A 7,383-nucleotide genomic window follows, 5' to 3' on the forward strand; every position below is an offset into this window, starting at 1 on the left:
AATAATAATAATAATAATAATAATAATAATAATAATAATAAATTTTTATTTATACCCCGCCCTCCCCAGTCAAAACCGGGCTCAGGGCGGCTAACACCAATAAAATTACAATAAGACATAAAAGAAAAGAAAGCAATTAATTAAAATGCAGATTAAAATACAATTTTAAAATTTAAAATGCAGCCTCATTTTAAGTAGTCCATAAATCCAAACCATGAGGGAGGAAACCACAGGGGTCAGACTGAATCCAACCAAAAGGCCAGGCGGGACAGCTCTGTCTTGCAGGCCCTGCGGAAAGATGACAAATCCCACAGGGCCCTGTGAGAGAGCGTTCCACCAAGTTGGGGCCAATACTGAAAAGGCCCTGGCCCTAGTTGAGGCCAATCTAGCCACCTTATGGCTCGGGATCTCCAGAATATTGTTGTTTGTGGACCTTAAGGTCCTCCGCGGGGCATGCCAGGAGAGGCGGTCCCGTAGGTACGAGGGTCCCAAGATGTTGTTGTACTGCAGCTCCTATCATCCATATCCTCTGGTCATACTGGCTGGGGCTGATGGGACTTGTAGTCCAAAGCATGTGGAAGGCACCACATTGGGTGGGCAAGGCTGGATTAAAACCAAGAGGATTCTTGCCAGTGAAATAGTATAAGCAAGTTCAGGCAGTGGCAGACTCCACCAGGGAGTTATCTAGTGGCTCATTTCAGGGGGCTAAACTCCCCGGGTCAGTTCTCAGTGGGCTGTACGCTCCGTTTTCATTCTGGTGTGCCTGGCTAGCAGCACCTGAAGACTAAAGGCTGCGTGGGCAGGGGTAGGATGGGAAATAAGGTTGGAATGAGCCCGTTGCGTAAGTTCTGTGCGGTTGGGGTTTTGCAACGTTTTCTGAACTCCCTGCCTTGTCTCTTTAGCCCTGATGGCTGCTGGTTCACTTCGACTCAATGCAAACAAATGTCCCTCTCCACCCCCTGGCCTAGGGCACCCCCCATTCTGAACATTTGCCCCTCTCTCTCTCGACGCAGAGCGCTTTAGCATTTAGGGCTGCCCTGTCTGCTGCCTTGTGCCCAAAGAAACTCCGGTACCGGGCACTGCCCCACTCAGGAGGAGCTTTGCCCAACCAGCTGGTGGTGGCAGAGCCAGAAAGCAGCCTTCTGCCCCTGGTGTGCCAGGCCTGGCTTGAGGCTGCAGTGGAACAATTTGTACAAAACGAATTAGCAGCAGCAGCGGCAGGCAGGCCTGGAGGGAATATTCAGGCTGGTAAATGTGCCGAACCCTGTGGGCCCCACCCAGCTGGGAAGTGAGTTTCCGGAGCTGCCACATAATCTTGGTTCCCTTGAATGCTCTATTTTTAGGGCTGCTTTCAACTGATTTTGGAGCTGCAGCGCTTGCCCTTGGCCTCGCTGTCTCAGCGGGTCAGAGGAATGGGCAGGCCCACCTCCCCCAATTCTCTCCCCCCCCCACCCCCCAGCCCAGCAAGGATGTTTCAATCTGCAATCTCAGAAGCGAATGTCGGAGCAGGGGACTAATCACTCCATCACCTTCCTTGTTTTTCTGCAGAGACGCTCTCTGGCGACAGGACTGGGCCCCTCGAGGCATCGCAGACCCCAAATCTCCTGGGCCTCTCTCTCTACTTCTGGTGAGTCTCATCCTGCTTCTTCAGCTGCACATACACACCTTGCGTTTAAAGCACCAGCTGCACCAAAAATCCCGGAGAACTGTAGGTTGCTGGGAATTGTAGAACTACACTTCCCAGAATTCTTTGGGGAGGGAAAAGGTGCTTTAAATGTATGGTATGGACACACTCTTGGTCTCCCTTTGCCTATCAATCCTGAACACAAACGTTAAGGAACAAGTAGGTAGCCGTGTTGGTCTGAGTCGAAACAAAATTAAAAAAATTCCTTCAGTAGCACCTTAAAGACCAACTAAGTTTTTATTTTGGTATGAGCTTTCGTGTGCATGCACACTTCATCAGATTGCATGGCACACTTGTGTTTCAGTGTATCTGATGAAGTGTGCATGCACATGGAAGCTCATACCAAAATAAAAACTTAGTTGGTCTTTAAGGTGCTACTGAAGGAATTTTTTTATTTTGTTAAGAAACAAGACAGGCTCTGAGGCGGAGGAGGTGCTCTGCTGCCGCTCTGGCCTTTCTCGCCAAGCCAGCATGGTCAGCGGTCAGGGATTTTGGGAACTATGAAAATATCTGTAGGGCACCATGTGACAGAAAGCTGGTCTATATCCTTCTGAGTGCAAGATTGAACTGTCCCTCCAATTTTACCCCAGGGACAACCCCCCTATCTGCCCTAAATATCAAAAGATTAGAGAAATGCTGAATTATTTACAATAGCCCTCTAAGGTAGGCCAATATTATCATTCCCTCTTCAGCTCATCCTCATTCTTGCTCCAAAGACATAGAAACTGGCAGAGGACAGAGCTTGGGGAAAGCCCTAAACGTTACAGGTTAAAATGTTATAGACCTGCTGTCCTGCCTCAGGCTTGCTTTTAAGTGCCACAAACAAGATCCTAGTAGTACATGGAGCAGGCCTCCGGTCCTGAGGTGACTGAGACTCAGAATTGAGTCATGTATACACGCAGCTCCCACTTTGCAAGGGTTCACAATGTGAAAATTCACTTATCTGAACACGAAGAATTAGTACCCAGACCCCACTGTATGGACCGTAGATTCAGATATCCAAACAGGAACCATTTCCCCTTTTTGCCATTCCAGTATGGAAAGAGAAGTTGCTGAATTGGAACTCATTACCAAGCTTAAAACCATGGAGCCACCTGGGATGAACAAAGACATTGGATTCTTATCTCATTATGCATGATCAAGCTTTCTTTAGCGCCTCAGCCCTTGCTTTTCCCCCGCAGGACCAATTGCAGTCATCAGCAGTCGTTAACAGCCATCTACAGGTTTACCACTCCCATGAGCCCATCACCCATTCCCACCCACCCCACCCACCCTCTGTATATACATAAGGGTCTAACTCTTCTGTTTCAAGTGTATCTGAAGAAGTGTGCACGCACACGAAAGCTCATACCAAAATAAAAACTTAGTTGGTCTTTAACGTGCTACTGAAGGAATTTTTTAATTTCCAGGGAGCGCATCATGTTCGTAAAGTGGGACCTGTGTGGGAAAATGAACATGTCTTTCAGTGTTCCAACTCTTCTCTCCTGGCTGGGTCCCACTCCTGCGAACTCACTTCGCCTCTCCCCACTCGCATATCTCAACATTCAGATGACTCTTTGCTGAATGGGTGGGCTGCCTCCCTAGAAATGTCTTGCTTTTGAGCCGGCATCGAGGAATATGAAAAGCTGTCAGCGGTGCTTGTTATCTGCGATAGCTCATTCCCACATGCAGGTCGAGAGCCAGTGCTGCAGTCATCACATGCTAAGTGTGCATGTGAGAACAAAATCTAACACCGTTGGGGATAAGGGGTCCAGTTTTGGCTGGGTGGAAGCAAAAGGAAAAGGCTGGCTCTGGCAAAGTGGGGTTAGCTCTGGTTAGAGGGCCCCAGTATTGGCCCCAGTTTAGGCCAGGTTCTCTTCCTTTGCAGCCAGTTTGTGGGCCCTCCCACAAAGCTCTGAGGCACAGAGGATAATAATAATAATAATAATAATAATAATAATAATAATAATAATAATAATAATAATAATAATTTATTATTCATACCCTGCCCATCTGGCTGGGTTTCCCCAGCCACTCTGGGTGGCTTCCAACAGAAAAATGAAATAAAATAATCGATTAAACATTAAAAGCCTCCCTAAACAGGGCTGCCTTCAGATGTCTTCTAAAAATCTGGTAGTTGTTTTTTCTCTTTGACATCTGATGGGAGGGCATTCCACAGGGTGGGCGCCACCACCGAGAAGGCCCTGTGCAGTCCCATAGCCCTGCTTTCTGAGAATGAGGCCCAAAGGGCACGCTACTTTAGATGTGTTGCTGCATTTGAAGTGGATTGGGAGGGGGGTTGGCATCAGGGTCGTGTGAGGTGTTCCTGACTAAAACTGCTCCCTCAAAGCTGTGGGGGGTTTTTTTGCCTCCGCAGGAGCTTCCCTTCCAGTGCAGGGGGCATTTTTGTTAGGAGCGTAGCAAGAGAAGAAAGCGCCCCCGCCCCCCCCCCCTGCTTGTGCCCACCACAATCCCCATCCTGATGCCCCACCCGCCTTTAATGCAATGGTACATTTCGTTTGACGTGTGTGCCCTTTTGGTCCCCAGCAGTCCCCTTCTCGCCACATGACATGTTTCTAGTAGGCACTTAGAGGTCTTTTTAAGCATACATGTAAAAAATAAAAAGTGACATGTAAGGCACATCAAACATCTTGTGTCGTAGCGGCACCCTCACCAGGGAGCTGCAAAATGCCCCCCTCCCATGCCCATTTCCTGGTCCGGCCATTTTGTATGACAAATAGTGAGCTGGGGGGGGGCTCTACTTGTGTGTCTTGCTGCTTCTACTCCCCTCTTCCTGCAGCCGGCTCACAGCTGGATGCAGGGGGTGAGGTTTTCAAGGAGTGAAAAGCTCTCTCACCTTGTGACCTGCTACTTCTGCTGCTGCCCCTTGATTCATGGCTCTCTTTTCTCTTCCAGCTCATGCCCCAAGGTCTCTCCCAGATGCCTCCCCTCTCCTGCCGCCGCCACCGCTGCTGCCGCCAGTTGGGGTTCCTGGTGATGTGATTTTATCTTGATGCTCAGAATCACATTGCCAGGGATTTCCAACCGTCGGTGAGCGAGAGAGACCACAAACAACTGACTTGGATGGGAGGCAGCAGAGGCTCGCCAGCGGTTGTGGGAAGGTGAGAAGTCTGCCCAAAGCGTGGCAAAAGCGCCACCCGCCTCGTGCATTGGCTGCTGTACCTGAGGAGTGGGGGGGGGCGCATGCACTCATGTGTGAGTGGGGGTTGGGGGCTTAAGCGAGGGGCACGGGGTTCACCAGGAAAGACCTCCTGACTGCAAAGGGTAGGGCTTAGCCCACCTGTGAACAGTGTTTGGTTCCATCATGTTCACAGTGGCTAAGTTCCGCCACTTGGAGTCCATTCCCCCCACATGCAGGCGCAGGCCACATCCTCGTCCCTCGGCAAAGCCTCACCAAGAAGGGATGCCAGGGGAACCAACCAGCCAGCGTACTCTACCTTTAAAGCACCCCCAAGAATCCAGGGAACTGAAGTTTGCCGAGGGTGCTAGAAATAGTAGCTCTCTGAAGGGTAAACTACAGATCTCAGAATTCTTAACTGGGAGGGGGGGAGAGGTAGGAATGTACTATGGTGTCTACCCCCTTGAGCAGCTGATTCTGGACTTACTAGTTCATGCTGTGATTCCTGACATGGTACCTATGCTTGCTTTGGCACCCTCAGCCCCCCACTTGGAGCCTGACCCTCCCAATGTCTAATAGATGTTTTTGGGAGGGCTTGGCGTGTGGGGGTAGCCTGTTTGTGGGTTTGCTTTGGTTTGCTTTACTTTTTTGGAGAGGGGGGGTAGGCATTCCACCAGTTTGGAGCAGGGTAATGGCCCTGAACTTCATGAGTCTTTCTTCTGTTAAATGGACGCAGTGATACCTTGGTAGTCGAATGGCTTAGTTGTCAAACAAATCTGTTCCTGAACTTCGCAAACCTGGAAGTGAGCGTTCATGTTTGCAAACGGTTTTGGGAAGCCGAATGTCTGACGGGGCTTCCGTGGCTTCCAATTGAGTGCGGGAGGCTCCTGCAGCCAATCAGAAGCCGTGCCTTGGTTTTCAAACCGTTTCGGGAGTCGAACGGACTCCCGTAACAGATTAAATTCGAGAACCAAGGTACCACTGTATTTGGTTGGTGCCTACATTTCCTTAAGATTTCCAAACATGTCCCCCCGGGGCCAAAGAAGTTTGGAGACCCCCAGCCCTACTGATTTGTCCTGAGCAATTGAATATGTGACAAGCAGTGCCTGCTGTGTTTGCTCCTGTCTCTCCCCTGCCCCCCCCCCCCCGCGCTTCTTCAGAGTGGGGCCCTGGAATCTGCCCCCAAATCCTGCCTTAAGGGCACCACGGAAGACTCTGATATGGGACAGAAAATGCAGGGTTGGGGGGGGGCGTTGAGATAGAGAAGGTCTTGCTTGTACTGAGCTGGAGAGGGAAGGTGGGGCAGGGGCAGGTTAGAGGAGGGGCATGGAGACCCCAGGGCCAGCTTCCTCCGTGGGGCTCTGCCTCCCGTGCCTACTGAGCTGATACTCAGTTGCTTTAGATAAACTGGCTCAGTTCAGCAGGAACAGGAGTCTTGCCCAGACCTTACGAAGATTCAGCTGCTGGCTGGGGAACCCCCACACCTCTGAGGACGCAGGCAATGGTCACAGCTGGATTGTCATCACCCCCAACAACACTGTGAAGGGGCACAGCCTGAGCTGCACAAGAAAACAGCTGCCTCTGCTGGATGTCAGGAGTGCCTGGCCAAAACCTTCTCCCCTTCCCCACCAGACCTCATACAACTTCACTGTTCCTCTGCATCCCTCTGTGAGAGCATCTGCGCCATCTTTGGTGCACCCATGTAAATAAACACTTGCTGTTAAAACGGTTGTCGGCTCCTTGCTTGGATTTCCGCCTGTTGAATAGAATGGAAGCAAATAGTTTAAGGCAGAGATTTTCACCCTTTTCGAGTCCACGGCTCCCTCGACCAACTACAGTGGTACCTCGACTTACGAATGACTTGACATACGAATGTTTCGAGTTACGAAGAGAGCTCCACCCGCCATTTTTGATGTGGTTTAGATAGGATTTTTTTGACTTACGGGTTTTTTTTATTTTTCTCCCCGTTGGCTTCAACTTAACGATTTTTTTCAACTTACGAAGGTGCGTTCGGAACGGATTAAATTCGTAAGTCGAGGGACCACTGTACATTCTTTCTGCAGCACCCCAGTGGGACTCAGGAGCCCAGTTCTGTCACCCCCTTGCCTGAAGAGCTGGCAGCCTCTCGCCCCTTTTCAAACACCCTCCTCTCCTCTCCCCTCTCCCTTTGGGAGTCCTCTGGGAAGCTGCTGCTGCCATCCCTGGTCTCTGAACCTCCCCTGCCCCAAAGAGGGGTGCTTCCCAGAGGCACCATTCGCCTGCAGAGCTTATAGTCAGGGCTGCTGCAATGAACAGCTGGGAGGCAGAGACGCCAGTCAAGCATCAGGGGAGGGAGGGAGGGAGGGAGGGAGGGAGGGAGGGAGGGAAGGAAGGAAGGAAGGAAGGAAGGAAGGAAGGAAGGAAGGAAGGAAGGAAGGAAGGAAGGAAGGAAGGAAAGAAAGAAGGGGAGGGAGGGAGGGAGGGAGGGAGGAAGGAAGGAAGGAAGGAAGGAAGGAAGGAAGGAAGGAAGGAAGGAAGGAAGGAAGGAAGGAAGGAAGGAAAGGGGAGGGAGGGAGGAAGGGGAAGGGAAGAAGGGAGGGAG

General features: G+C 50.8%; 1 long non-coding RNA gene across 1 annotated transcript in view; it reads left to right on the plus strand.

Annotated features, from left to right (window-relative positions):
- LOC118097724 (uncharacterized) overlaps positions 1 to 7,123 on the plus strand; it is a 46,384-nt gene extending 39,261 nt beyond the window's left edge. Inside the window, exons 2-3 of the long non-coding RNA XR_004694085.2 lie at positions 1,549 to 1,627; positions 4,580 to 7,123. This is a non-coding gene — a long non-coding RNA (uncharacterized LOC118097724). The remainder of the gene's footprint in view (positions 1 to 1,548; positions 1,628 to 4,579) is intronic.
- Positions 7,124 to 7,383: the final 260 nt, after the last annotated feature.

The sequence above is a fragment of the Zootoca vivipara genome, chromosome 16 (assembly GCF_963506605.1).
Source record: "Zootoca vivipara chromosome 16, rZooViv1.1, whole genome shotgun sequence".
Taxonomy (NCBI): Eukaryota; Metazoa; Chordata; class Lepidosauria; order Squamata; family Lacertidae; genus Zootoca; species Zootoca vivipara.